This window comes from Scophthalmus maximus, chromosome 14 (genome assembly GCF_022379125.1).
Source record: "Scophthalmus maximus strain ysfricsl-2021 chromosome 14, ASM2237912v1, whole genome shotgun sequence".
NCBI lineage: Eukaryota > Metazoa > Chordata > Actinopteri > Pleuronectiformes > Scophthalmidae > Scophthalmus > Scophthalmus maximus.
The window spans coordinates 10,180,661-10,193,686 of record NC_061528.1 but is presented as its reverse complement, the minus strand read 5'-3'; the positions used below and the strand labels follow the sequence as shown (position 1 = coordinate 10,193,686).

The 13,026-nt window shown below is 42.3% G+C and overlaps 1 long non-coding RNA gene across 4 annotated transcripts in view; it reads right to left on the bottom strand.

The window, feature by feature from the left end:
* LOC124850989 overlaps positions 1-13,026 on the bottom strand; it is a 78,288-nt gene that overhangs the window by 44,778 nt on the left and 20,484 nt on the right. For 2 of the 4 annotated variants that reach the window (XR_007032100.1, XR_007032099.1), the window contains one exon: positions 2,208-2,369. The exons of the other annotated variants lie outside the window; for them this stretch is intronic. This is a non-coding gene — a long non-coding RNA (uncharacterized LOC124850989). Of the gene's footprint in view, positions 1-2,207; positions 2,370-13,026 lie in introns of those variants that run through there. 4 annotated transcript variants of the gene reach the window in all.

Here is a 13,026-nt window from a genome sequence, read left to right as displayed (position 1 = left end):
ACAAAACTCTAAATGAAATCCTGAAACAGCTCTATTCTGCATCATTGGTCCGATTCAAGTGTGAATGAGCTTCATGTTGACCGACTGGTTGCCGAACCTCTCTGTCAACCTAACTAGCAGCCCAGGGTGGTGTGAACGTATACTTAACTCCCTGTCACTTAGCAAGGCATGCACCCTGAGTCTCCATCAAGACGAGCTAAGTAAGATGGAAGACGAGCGGGCTTTGGCTGAAAAGCAGACGGGAAATGCCACCTTTGGTGAACTCGCCTGGGACCAAAATCTCTCAGACTTATTTGAATGTTGTGCTAAGGGTGAGAGGATACGGAGGCGCGTGTCTTTCGCACAGTTAATATAATTTCTATTGTAGAAATGTTGGGGTTAAGCTGTTTAGGGGGGGATTTACTTCATACTTGAAGCATTCACAGGAAAATCCCTATTCTAGCTCATCTTTTCCCTTTTTAAATCTCCTTCCATGCATTGGCATTGCAAACTCCACCGCAAGTAGAGGGAATCAAATCATCTATGTCTTAAACCATCAGGCTTCATACAAAAATAAAGTTGAAACCGTAGGCATTTGATACCGGAAAGTGAGGGGAAACATGTTTTATGTATGCAGCACGGATTCAGGACTGAATTCAAAGCAGAGTATATATTTTCAGTCCACTTTTTTAGCACTTCTAATTAGCCAAAATATTCAAATACAAACAGACTTGCCTGTCTGATGCCACTGCAGCTCTGTGGTCTAATTTATGCAAACTTGTTCCATTATATAGGCTGCTGAGAGCATCATTAAGGTTTGGCTTAGTTTTGGGACTCTTTTAAAAAAAAAGAAAGAAGCAAACCTACAATAGCACAGCCAGCTCATCTCATTTGCTCCGTGTGTTGGATGTGCATTCTAATGAACGGCTTACAACAATGCGTCCTGCCAGTGCAAATAATTAACCTTAAGTGAAACCAATTACATACTCTTCTGCCATCGCAAGACGCCTCCAAAAGCAATCATGTATGGCTTTCTCCAGGAATGTTTTGGTGATAAAGAAACAAAGTAGAGGATTTCTGGGCTATTCTGTAGCAACAAATGAACACTGAGAAGTCTCTTTATGCGCAGAGAGATATCTAAAGAAGAGGAAGATAAACAACAATTATCCTGCTCTTCCTGTCAGCGCAGCATGCCTCGGGTCAGTCCATTAGAGATCACTGTTTGGTGCACTCTTGTGCTGGAATAAGAAGTGCACCCGTTTGCGGCCGAGCTTTTGACTGGCAGTTGGGACCTGGAGACTGTGTGTGTGTGTGTTGTGAGCTGCCTGCGAATGCGGACGGGGGTGGATATCCAGACATAAACTTCCGCTGTCAGCATGGGCAATCATGGCACTTCATTGTCCAGCAGCATCATTACAATATGGTTATCATCTGAGCTTGAGTCTGACACCTTCTCCAGGACCTCTCCAATCACCCCAATAGTCGGCTTCAGTACCAGGCAGTCAGGGCAAATCTCTGCTTTGTGCTTGTCTGCCTTAATAGACTGGATGTCACTTCTGCCTGTGGAATGTGCCCGGTCTTCAGCTGTCAGTCAGAGGCGCGGGTGTCAGGCCGGAGCGTGGCTGGAGCCGTCTGGATTAGAGGGTAGTTACCATAGCTGTCAGATTACTGACAGCCTGACACCCCCTCTCCCAACTTCCTCTTATTGTTTCTTTGTTTCTCTCAAACATCCTCCAGATGGGAGAATTACCAACCAGGGGAGAGAGAGAGGGAGAGAGAGATAGGATGGGGGGAGAGATACAAAAGCGCGAGGCGCGTTTTAAAAGTTCTATGCCACGTTAGCTTTGTGATGAAGTAAAAGTGTGCTTGGTAGATTCCCAAAGAGAGAGGGACGGGGAGAGAGAGGATGAAAGAGAGAGCATTACACCTATTCCCACCTCTCCTTGTTATCTTTGGTATTCATGTCAAGATAGGTGATTGTGTTGGTCATTAGTGTTCCTATACTCAACAGAGCGTCTTAGTTAGCACCGCCGAGGAAAGCTTCAACTTCACTGAATATTCACCTCCATGACTGCACCTGCCGCTTCCATCAGGAGAAATGTTGGAGATGTTCTTTAATTTCTCTTCCCTCTTCAAGACAAATGAACTGGCTTAATGTAAGGATGTAGACAGGCATGATAAAAAATCACTTAGATACTATAAGCTATAATGAATTATGGAATCATCCATGGTTTTTGAAAGTATTTTAATGATTGAAGAAACTGTGGGTAGGCTACGGGTCAGCACTTGTCTTTACATTTTTTTCTTCCATTGCTCTGGTTTCGGTGACCCAGGATGGGTGACTCTGTCATTCTGCCATTTTTAAATGAGCACCGGACTAACTGCAGACTCTACATTAGAGAGAGAGAGAGAGAGAGAGAGAGAGATGAAGACCACGGACATAAAAATCCACATCCCACTTTCCGCTCAGCTTTTCTTTTAAAAAACTGCACAAAGAAGAATTATTTGTTTTATATTCAACATTTCATTCATTTCATACCGACAAGGAAAAGATATACATATATTTGCCCGAAAGAAACTTCATGGCAAAACAACAATCCTCATTTTTAGAAATAATAGATTCTTAATTGTCATATTGCACAATCACCGAAGCAAATTCCTTGTTTTAGGGACAAACTTGTCGATAAACAATTCTGATTCTGAATCTGATTCTGATTAACCTGCTCAAAGTTCCAGCAGCCCAGAGTTTTGAACTTCAGAAACAATTACACAGATGTAAAATGAAAGGAAATGAGGTGTTATGTTTGTAAAATACAGTGATACACCACTTCAGCCCCTGGCCGTTGAATTCTTCCATAAAAAAAAAAGAATAACCGAAGGCAGATTACAGTTTGCCCTGACCTCCAATCTCCTCTAACAAGCCCGGCTACTAAAATCAGCTGTGCCGTCATGTACGGGTAAAGATAATGAGGGCGGCTGCCTGAGGAGAGACCGAATGCAAAACAATTATAGTTAGTTACAGGAGCACAGGTTAATATTCTCTCATGTCCCTCTTCTCACACATTCCCTTTTGTCCTACATCAATCTTAATGAAAGTTATGAGACCTGTCCGCAATGATAAGCAGCCACTCAGGCGTACTCGGTGTCAAGGCTCCCACATTATGCCTCGCCTTCAGCCTATGTTTTGCATAGCCTAAAGCATCTATTAAAATCCCCTTGTAAAATTCATAAAACAAAAATGTGGTGGGTCAAGTCTAGAGGGATCCAAAGTAAGCTGCTTATTAGCAGGGAGTTGAAAACACAGATCCAATTACAGATCCTGAACAAGGAGCACTAAGAATCAGCATTGGGGAATAAGTATTTTCCTTTTCTCTCCCCTTCAATTGGCCTAGGTGCAGAGGAGAGAGAGAGGGGTATCAGAGAGCAGGATCCACGAATGGTAATTACAGTAGGAGTGTTTAGTGCATGAGGCTGGAGTTGGAGCCATTCAAGTACAAACTCATGTAAATCTTCACTTTGCTTCAGATAGTAAATTGGTGGGGTTTAAGAGGAATCCCAGAAGGAGTGGAGGAGAGGGGCAGCGCCGAGAGGAGCCATGAGCTCCAGAGATATGTAAAGAATCTCTGTCTGGAATTTAAAGGGCTACAAATTAGACCAGACATTAGCCTTTTTTCTTTTACAGAGCCAGCAGAATGTGAATGAAACAGAATAAATAACTATAAGACGGCTTTTCCCCCCTTCTTATAAGATGACATTAATCCTTTCATGTGCAATGACAGCTTACAGGGTTTGACCCTCTCCCCAGACAGCCATATAAAGCCAGGAGATTTCTCGAGATCCCACCAAGAACAAGCTTCTGCTAATAAGAGGTCCTGATAGAGGTCTCCACCCACATTTAATACTCCAGTTTACGCCAACTAACCCTGCTCAGCATGCTCAACAGATGGTTCTTTTAAACCAATCAACAATAATTTTGAAATTTAATTTCATCTGCACTTTTATTTTTTTAATTTGAACCGTTCTGTTTTTGTAACAAGCAAACAGCACTTTTACTTTTTTTTTCCCCTTCCTGGGTAGTGGAGGCTGAAGTGTCTCTCGAGCGTACAATAGCGTGAGAATTTGAGCCCTTTGAAAGAAGAAAGATCAAAGGCAGCAAGTCTTTCCTGCTGCTGCTGGATTTGGGCTGTAACCAGCACAGACCCTGCTCTCCACATCTCGGATGGCGCATAGTGGTGGGTGGCGAGCTGACTGATTGCCAGGAGTGTACTGTCAGCATCACTCTTTCCACAGAGGACCATGATGGGGACAGTGTGCGGGCCGTCTGTGTGGACCCCCCCTCCCACACCAATACCATCAGCTCTGCAGAGAGACGGTGGCAGCCTGCACCTCCTATAATGACCTCTGTGGGTAATGTGCTACACTAATACCCAGACAGGGTAATTCATTTGCACAAATGGACAATCCATCACATTTTTGCAGACAATAAATTCTGCGCTGAGTTGAATGGATGTTGTATTTAGTTTTCAATACGTTCCTGAAAATAATTGGGTGTTTTCAAAAAAAAAAAGAACTCAACAGGAACACACTGTGGTTTCTATAAGTGATAGTTAATAGTAAGACGCCACGTTAACACATTGCCTGGATGTAACTGCTTCATTTAAGGTTTTAAGGTGAGTGAAAAATGATACAAATGATTATAAATGGAAGAGATTAGGCTGCGGATAAATAAACATGTGATTTTTTGGGAAGGACAAGCAGTGAATTGTAACTGTATGAATGATTATTGATGGTTATAGCTACAATACATTGTTTATAGTCACCAAATAAGTTGCAAGTGATAAGAGAGGTGATAATAGAGGAATTACTTTAACAGAAAAATATTTGCATGGCTCAGTGGACTATTAGGGGGGAAGCCATGTGCTTTGAGATGTTGTGGTTTCAGGTTTGGCTTGTGGCCTGTGTTGTGTCATTCCTCTTTTCTCTTACTCTCTAACCTCAACTTCCCTGTACATTGTCTGATAATAAGACAAAGATGATGACATCTCAGTTACTGGATTATATACATAACAGTCAGAGACATTGGAGTAATGTCAAAGGGCTAACCCAGGTGAAAGGTCCTCACATCTTTAAATAAATGTTAACACAGTGGCATGAGTTAACAGACACTCCCGTACAATTACCAGCCAGTGTTACAGCGCTGACATTATCAGGAGGAAACCTACATTACAAATGGCCGTCCTTCTGAAAACAGCAGCAAAGTGGCCACTTTATATTCCATCACCTTAGATTTTTTTTTTCTCTTTCTCTCTCTCTCGCCGCCCCTTATTTCCACTCTTTCTGATCAATTTCATCTGCTGCCAATGGACTGATACAAACACAATTTAAATTTACGCACCAGGACCAGACACAAAACAAATACAATCTGCAGAATGTGCAGTCCACAACAACATCTGCTAGTCAGTGTATGCAGATTAATTGGGAGTCTTTGTGCAGTTGAGTGCAGTTTGACTAACATCTTAACCTACTTATTGCAATTAGTGCTTCATTAGAGAGGCTAACTAACTATTGCTTCTCTCCATAATGATGTGCAAGAGTGTAGACATAAAAGTACATAATCAATGGTTTCCAATTACTCCACAAGTGCAACCACTATTTCAAATAAACTGGATAATAATATAGAGCCATTACAAAGTCTAAGGTAGCAGAACCATTTAATTGCAGTGCAGTTCTTCTCAGCTCCAAGATTTTTTCACACTAATGAAGTGTCATACAAAAAAAGGTTGTATTGATTTTTTCAACACACAGCCTCCACCACAAATATGTAATTATCCTTTTTATATCTGGCAGGGGATTAAAGTAATCTATAGTATCTAGCCTTTGCGCTTCTCTGACAGGGTTGTGTGGGGCTTTTACCCTTTTCAAAAATATGCAGCTTTTTGATGAATGAACTTTAGACAAAATGCTGTTCTGTTCTATATTGTTTTGTCTAAAAACCTGTATCCTGAAGACATCATGCAGCATGTACAGCTGCCTGAGCTTTCAGTACACAATCATGGCATTTCAAGCCCTGTCATCTGTGAGCCGGGCAGTTAGGGCTAACCATCAGCTAACACACACACAGAGAGAGAGAGAGAGAGAGAGAGGGGAAGAAAGACTCCAAATGAAACACAAACACTCAAAAATAGAAACAACCACACATGCACACACATTTGTGTGAAGCAGTGAGCTCAATACAATTCATCACAGCTGGTTAATAAGGTTAATTTAATCCAATAATGTGTCCATGAAAATCACTACTTCCTCTGGAGCACCACACAAAAGCTCCCTGCTGTTGACTGTCAAACATTCAACGCATCCACACTCCTCCTCAGGCATCACATAATAACAGCCCCAGTCCATTTAAACTTCAGGCCAGCTCCTCTTCTCCTCTCTCTCTCTCTCTCTTCCTCTCCCTCTCTGTCTGTCTCTGCGTCTCCAGACCTGAGATGGACGAGCAACCTTAAGACTACCCCACGCTGGGATGCCCTTCACGATAATAAAAAGCCATTACCTTGACCGCTGACACGAGGCCAAGTGTGAGGGTCAGAGTGATATTTATTGATGAAACTCTGAGCTCCCAATCTGCTGCACTCAGTGCGCATCATACAGCTGTCAGCACAGACAGGGATCAGGCAGCATGATGGCCCTCGACATGGCCCATCTATAATTTATGAACTACACAGAAAACAACCAGGAGACAACAGAGAAGCCCCGGCTGCCCAGGGATTACCCTCCAGCCCAGCTAAAGAGATCGGAACGAGAACCACCTAAAGGCCACACTGATATGGGGCAGCAGGTAAGCACAATAGCTGGTGTTCCATATTCAGAGGGGCCTCGCCGGGATGCATCTCTCTGGAGGACACTGGTGTGAATAATATAATAGACAATGTTTACAGTGGGGATGTAAAGTGAGTGCGCTGGTGCATCACACACCCCAGCACACTTCAGCTGAGCCCTGTAAATGAGCTAACAGAGGGGCAGGAGATGTAAAGTTTCACTTTATTCTACAAAAAGCTCTGGGAAAGCCCAGTGGCAGAGACAAGTCAAAGATGACCGCGGCAAGGTGAAGAAATATCATTCTAATTATTTGTTATTATCATCTGAATTGTGATATCATATGGGTCAAAAGTATGGCTGCAACTTTATTTTCACTATTAATTTAAATAAAAAAATATTACATCCTCAAATGTCTTGTTTTCCTACGACCAACAGTCCAAACGGTCCGACTGGAATGAGAGAATTATTGGCATTTTTGCTTAGAAACCTAAATGATTAACTGATTATCAAAGCAGTTGTTATTTACTTTTCTGTTGATGAAACCAATTGTTTTAGATTTGTTCAAAAGTTGGCTAACTTGTGTCAAATAAGCGTAATATAATAGGAAATCAGTAGAAAAAAATGTGCCACATCACCCAACCTGATGAAAAAACTTGCTGCAATTAGATCAAAAAAATCTGTTGTTTATTTTTAATTATTCTATTAATTAAACAAACGTGTGTTCCATGGGTTTCTATTTTATTTCAGAGCCATTTTCCCCTCTGGATTATTTTGTATTGTTATGGTTTTGTTTTTGTTTTTTTTCGTTCTCATTTTAAATCCCACTTCACAGTTCTTTGTGGAAAACTTTAATTGCAAAGACACTTCTGGCCCATTTTTTAAACACTAGGGTATTCTGTCTCCATTCTTGAATTCCCACCCAGATCAAATGCAATCCTTCATCGGCCAATTTCCCTGACACTTTATTTTTATCCTCTGAATTCATCTTTACATGCGGGAGACAGACATATATTGTTTCTGATCAATAAATAACCATATAATTGAATACTGCTGCATCCCAAATGAAGCCCTCATTTACCAAGCTTCAGTAAACAGCCCGGATTCTTTGCCCATCTAATGCTGACATTTCAGAATTCAAACACATTCAGGGCAGTGTCAGTGCACAGAGCCTCTGTATCCCACTTAGGCTCTCTTTTCAATATGGAACCCTCTCCACCCAATAAATTATTCTGGGCATCTCCAAAGTCATTACACATTTATTTTGATCTCGCATCATAATTCACAGCTTGGCGCACAATACATTTTCTCAAAATGCATGGTAATTCCTTGGCGCAGAACAAAGTTATGATTCATTTATACCGGAGTGACAGCATAATGCAGAGACGTCAAAATCCATTAAACTGTTCAATGCCTTGGGGTTTATTTTTAGATCCAATTGAGATTTAACTGATGGTGAAAAATATACAGTCAGGTGTGTTTACCTCACCTTTAGAGAGAATGTGTTATGGTTCCAATTAATTTGTTATCCCTGTCACTAAAGGAATTGTCTGTGTCAAAACTGTCACCACGCCTTTGGCTTTGTTTTCCGGAGAATGGCATTTAATTTCACCGTGTACTTTCATAACTATACTTATTTAAAAGATGTGCATTTTATTTAGAGCCACTTAAACTAAATACATGCTGATTTGATTGCTCATCGCAATGGCAGATTGCAAAATTGCTGGCTGCTGCCTTGACCACTGAGCTAGTTAAATGATCATCCGCAAAAACATTCAATTATCTTTTTGGCACCTCCAGAGATTGGTGTAGAGAGAAGGATTCTGCTCTCCTAGAGGATGCTAAATTGTATTACTGTGGACATAATGCCACCATTTAACACTGTTACCTTTGTGAATAATTTCTGGTGTAAAACATGTGTACAGGCCTATACAGTACTGTGCTGTTGCACTGCACGACCATTTTTTATTAGTATACAATTTAGGGACATCATGTCCAAAGGAAAGATTTAATATTTGCCAAAATCCAATTTTAAGTGTGGTTCATAAATGTAACATGCAGCATTTCACCCTATTTGCAATTATCTTTTTCAATAGATTAAACAGGTGAAGATGAAGCCCCACAGTGCTGTGCTTCCTTTGTACGAAAGCCTAGAAGTGCACTGAGCATGGCTAGCTGCTCACTGTCTGAGAAAGGGAAAGGCAGGCAGGAGGGATTTTTTTCCCCCTTTCTTCTACAAGGATTTTTTTGTGTGCAGTTATGGTCCATCATTATTAAATGTCTCTTGTTGGATGGGAGAGGCGCTTTATCAAAAACAGCCATTCATCAGGCGCTGTGCAAGACAGCTCACATCTGACCTCTGCGGCAATAATGCCGCATCAAGTAGGCCAACTACCTAGTTTAGCGGTAGAGCAGGGAGCAGGGGCTGGCTCCAAGATTAAGTGCGCTGTTTCAGGTTTTCATTCCCAGGGGCTCTTCTGGCTGATGTTGTATTGATTGCAAAAGTTTACCAGTAAGTATCACAAACAACAATAGCCAGGTCAACGATCGGTGATGCCTGAACCGCTATTCCCCGGCGGGGGGCTACACGTTCAGGGCTAAAGCACTGCCATCATCATGGCTGTGTGCAGGGTGCAGAGAGGGCTCTCCTGAGCTGGGGGAAGAGAAGTGCACGGGCTGTTCCTACTGACATTTAGGAAAGCGATATGTCAGTGTGAAATGAACGAGCATGAGATAATTATAAGCCTTTGCATTATAAAAGGCTGCATCGACAAACTGTCAGATTGGCCTTCCACAGAGGCACACGGCACCTTTTAGGTACTCCTGCATAGGCTACTCCTTATCCCACTTAATGGTTTGGTAATTATTTTATTTTTTTTACATCCACTGTAAAGATCCCCGTCTTTCGGCACACATACCTGTATGTGACAGATCCAAGCTCGGTGGTGTAATTCACAGTACAGCCTATTTCCAAACAAGTCACTTCCCATGTTTATGATAGCATGTCCAAGGAAAGAAGTGCTACCAATAAGCAATATTTTCTGGAAGGGAAACTGCAGTGCTCCACTCTTAACATAAGTGAGAGGGCTGAGCAGTAAAGAACACGATTCACCCTGAGGCCATCTCCAGCAGGCTGAATGATGGTGCATCCTTGGCCCTGTATGGAGGACGGCACACAACCCTCCATCACAGTGCCACCGGACCATTACCTGGGGACTGCGACGGCCAGCCGCACCAAGCAGGCCTCCTCCACTGCCCCATGAGCTAATCATGTGATTTGATGCAATGACAGAGTAATGACACAGATTGGTGGTGTGTTCAGCTTCCCCCTGCTGGAGGCTACAGAGGAGGTAGTAAACACGAGAGACCGCCCGCGCAAGGGCCATAGATTACAGAGCAAGTTGCAGAAGATATCCAAGTACTCTCACAAGTGAAATCAAGATTAATTGTGTGGCTGAGGGATTCTTTTATGTCCTTGAGTAACTATATTTCACTTAATGAGGGACATTAGCCGTAATAAAACTACTCAGAAGTACAAGCCGTTAATTAATGCCTCCACATTACCACTGAACGAGAATAACCGAGTTGTAGGACCCATTGGACCAAATATTAAAGGTGCAATCTGTGGGCTCATAATTTCCACTGCTTGGTGCCAGTTCATCATTTGAGCCCCTAAGATACAGTACACCCCCGCACTCAATTTCTAAATCAGTATTTTGAAACTCGATTACTGTATTCCACATCATTCCTTATTAGAGGCATGCTGTCTTCAGCAAGGTTTTAAATTACAGTGTTTGTTTACCTCTTCATTATTATGTATGGAAGCAGCGAACATCATTTCTGCAAGGCTGCTTTCGAGATACTGAGGACGGTGTGTGAACTTTATAGAAAATGATCTAAGCGGTTGAATTAAAAACCACTGCCGTTTGATGCTAGTTCAGTGTTACTGTGGCTGCTCTTGCATCAAACGTTTCTAAAAAATTACTTCCAGATCTTTACCCACCTCAGCACCGCAGAAATACATCTCACTAACCTCCCTCTAAGAGCACCTTTATCTGGGCTATAATCCTGGCTGTAATGTGGCCTCGTTAGGAAAGCACTGCTGGCCCACACCAGTAGCAACACAGGGAAGGCCTCAGGCACCACTGGAATTAATTACAGACAAAAGCGATGGTGTTTGCAATTGTCATGCCAAATTTATCACTTGCCACTTAATGTGCCTCATCTGAACTGATCCACACTAGCTGAATTGCCCCAGGGCATCTATTCTTCACCCTTCCAGGGGTGGGGGGTGGTAGTAAGGGAGCGTGTGTGTGTATGTGTGTGTGTGTGTGTGTGTGTGTGTGTGTGTGTGTGTGTGTGTGTGTGTGTGTGTGTGTGTGTGTGTGTGTGTGTGTGTGTGTGTGTGTGTGTGTGTGCGTGTGTGCAGGGCAGTCTGCATCTGCTGGGGGCCTGCCTAAATCCTGGGCTGGAGGCGATGTGTGTGCTAACAATGCCCCCAGCAAATACAGCGTGTAGAAGTCTATAACAAATGTGAGCACTCCTCCCCACCCCCCTCGTCTTCCATCCGCCCAGCCAGGTCTCCGGAGAGGGGTTCAAAGCCAATCTTGACATCTTTAATTCTGTCATTTTTGTGATGATAATCCTTGATGTGCTTGGATGTGGTGTCAGTAGTAATTTGCTCCACACCACAGTACATCTCTACACAGGCATGTGGCACACACAAAAATCACCAGATCAATGAAGAAAACTCTACACTATGCTTTGTCAATAAATACATAATAATGGAACATACATAGAGGTATGGTGCTGCAATTTGCATTTATTTCCATTAGCTGATTTATTGTTTGGTGTGAGATATTTCAATTTCCTTAAGTCTTCAATGTAGTACATATCAGTAAATCAGTAAATATTCACAGAGAAGCCAAAGAAGTGAATGTCGGCAACTGGCTTTCATGAAATGAACAATTGACTGACTGTTAAATTTTTTTTTATTAAAATTCCATAGAATAATCATTTAAGCTCTACATGGATATTGTCAAATGTGTGCCCATTTAAGTACACTATATTAAGCAAGTTATGTTGTTTAATACTGAGACATCTCTGCAAATGTGAAATACTGTTCACAAGTTTGCATCAGTTAGCAGTTTTCTTTAATCCTGTCATTTACATGGTTGTTTAGATCAAAAGGACAAAGGCCGTCCCAAATGCACACTTACACATAAGCCACCATTATCTTTTTGCTTGTGCAGCTGAAAATCTAATACCTTAGTTCAATAATAATGCAGAGGGGACAGCTCATTGGTAGCCCAGTGGTGCAACAGAATAATAGTACCAGAGGCGTCCTGCCTCTTGAAAACAAATATGCAGGTGCTTCTGTTCAACTTAGGAAAAATGCAGCAAAATATTGTATCCACGAGTGCATAATGGCTCATCAACGCTGATCTGTTATCAATTAAAGCAAAACCACCTCATTACATTAATGAATGGCCTCAGCTTGTAATAGGCTGTCTTATTGATGTTTGAACAAGGTGAGCACAAACCTCCTTACACAACCCGACTGAGATCCACAGCATCAGCAGCAGAGAAAAGATTTGCAAGGATGAAGAAAACAAAAAGGGGAAAAAAAGGGAAAGGCAAAGAGAAACTGAAGGACACAGGAGGCTGGTCTCAGAGGGACTGCATTCATTCCAGCAATTGTCATGCAAGCCTTGTTGTAAGTAATAATGTGGCCTTTAATGACGGAATGATAGACCTGCCAAACACTGCCTCTGCCATATACTGTCTGCATGTCCCTGCCGTCCGCTTCCCGCATACCCATCTGGGACACATTAGCATATCCTCGTCAATTCACAGTCCACTTTAACATAATCCATATTTGCTGGGTAAAGTCCAACAGCAAGCCTCCTGTACAGCGGTCATATGATGCTATGACACACTCCAAGAGTTCGGTCCACATAAAGCATGCTTGGCCAGCAAAGCAATGCAGAAATGCAAAATAGCAGGGGCATACTGTTCCCTACCTTGTACCTAGAGGGACAAATCCCTTTTGGCCAGACATCTCCAGACTGTTACCTTGGTATCCCTCCACAACAGTATGAAGTGATTTTTATTCGAAGTGTTCAGGAAAGAGGAGAAAAGGAGCAAAAAAGGAGGCTGCTGTCATGGCTGGCAGAGAGTGTGTAGAATATACTGAGTTGCTGAGGCATGTCAAAGTAAGTATGCTTCACCTAT